This window comes from Alosa alosa, chromosome 11 (assembly GCF_017589495.1).
Source record: "Alosa alosa isolate M-15738 ecotype Scorff River chromosome 11, AALO_Geno_1.1, whole genome shotgun sequence".
Classification (NCBI taxonomy): domain Eukaryota; kingdom Metazoa; phylum Chordata; class Actinopteri; order Clupeiformes; family Clupeidae; genus Alosa; species Alosa alosa.
Genome location: NC_063199.1, coordinates 13,695,784 through 13,697,805, shown reverse-complemented (window position 1 = coordinate 13,697,805; position 2,022 = coordinate 13,695,784). Strand labels below are relative to the sequence as shown.

The 2,022-nt window shown below is 41.0% G+C and overlaps 1 non-coding gene across 1 annotated transcript; it reads right to left on the bottom strand.

Moving 5' to 3' along the window:
* Nucleotides 1–813: 813 nt before the first annotated feature.
* On the bottom strand, nucleotides 814–886 carry trnaf-gaa. The gene has a single exon. It is a non-coding gene; the product is annotated as a tRNA-Phe (tRNA).
* Nucleotides 887–2,022: the final 1,136 nt, after the last annotated feature.

The window sequence follows — 2,022 nt, the reverse complement described above, 5'->3', positions numbered from 1 at the left end:
GGCCTTTTCTCCTCCGCTATAACTGCCGTGATAATAGATTGAAATGTTAAAACCGAATTGTCCACTTAAATCAGAACTTAAACAAACCCTGAATTCATAATGGTGGTGGGTATAAATTGGGTACAAATTGTAACCCCAATTATTAATTGCACAAAAGATAGTTTTTTTTTTGTAAAAAAAAAAAAATAGATTAGATTCCCCATGAAAACTTTGAAATGAACAAACTGAACAAAAATGTTGGTAGTGTTGCATAGGTTATTGATATTAAATTTGAAAATACAGTTGCTTAATATATAAAGACGATAGGCCTGCAATAATATTGATAATTTTATCCTGAACTATCTGTCTATTATTTAAGACTACCCTCGCAAAAAAGGGGTGAGGGTATGTTTGAAACGTCATAAAATGAACTACGTCATAAGCCCGCCCCTGAAACCATTTTTATCCTTTTATGCAAATTAGCCACGTGGTTGTCACCACGTGTTGTTTGTTATTGTTTTGTGAGTCATGTGACAGTCATGTGACTGGTGTCAAACCCCTGGGCAGCCATATTGGATGTAAAGTCATGTGACAGTCATGTGTCTGGTGTCAAACAATGCCACGCCCCCTTGGCATCCATATTGGATGTAGTGTCATGTGACAGTCATGTGACTGGTGTCAAACCCCTGGGCGTCCATATTGGCCCCCAAACCCCCATGTGTGTTTTGTGGATAATGGGGAATCAGATAAACTTTGTAAGAGTTGTATATGTTTAGTGGTAAATGGATCTAAATACAAAAAAAAAAAAAAAAAAAAAAAGAAAGAAAATGGAGTTGCCGGAACCCGGATTCGAACCAGGGATCTTTAGATTTTCAATCTAACGCTCTCCCAACTGAGCTATTTCGGCTGCAGGGCTTCAATGGTATGCAATGCATCCTACTTTGTAGGGATGGTGTTTTGTCCGGGCATGTCTCTGAGTGTGTTGTTTGAGACCCCTTTCATGTCGGGGGTCTGCCTACTACCTATTACACTAGTGCTAATAACATTGTAAAAGACCTGTTTATGAGTAGTGACGTCTGTATGCAGACACCTGGTTATCTATAAACCCTTTTGTAGTGGGTGTGTTTTGCCCCGGCGTGTCTCTAGGATTGAGATTATAAATGCTGGGGGTGATGTATGGCTATCATTGTTAGCAGTGATTTTGAACAGAACTTACCATGGCTGACATGATTGAATCGGCAAAATCAAAGAGACGGATCACACTCACCCCTGTTAGCGCTAAGCTATCGAATCCTGAAATGACTTATGCACCGCAAAGGAGGAGACCTGAAACTTTTTTTGTTAATTTTCTGAGTAAACCTAATGATGGCGTGGAATACCAATGGTTGTTGAACGATGGGCTTATCGGAGGCTATGTTTTGACAAGGAAGATCGCAGTGTGAAGCTATACGCATTGACATCTCCGGATTTGGCGTTTTTCAGGCGACATGGCGCACATTTCATTTTGTGATGCAGATTGGGTGATGTTTAGGGACTCTTGGAAGGATATTGTACAGCCTGCTATGGACAGTCGCTACACAGCATCATGGAATAGTCCAGCCTATGTCAAGTCTTACCACATGTATGCTAACTGTCCGCAGGATTTCATTCGCCTGTCTAGCAGTGCATACAGAAGACCTACATATTATAATGAAAAAGAATTGAATGAATTCGCATATACAGCTAAAGTGGAGTATCTGTGGAAAGACCGGCATGTTCTAAGTGATGTTTTCAAAAAGGTTGATAGATTGTTCAAATGGAGTGCTGGTTTGGAAAGATACCAGGGCGTCAAGGCATGTCTCTTCCAGACGTGCCAAGATGATCTGGAACTGGCCAACCATTGTGAAGAAGCCGCTCCGGAATCAGCGCCCCCTCGTTCATGAAGCTTAAAAAGAGGTTTTCATACGAAGGGTTCCTTTACTCTCAGAGCTGTTGTGAACATCATACAATGTCTCTATATGTGGATGAAGTTGAAATGACTGAAGCGCTTGTTCGGCCTGATGG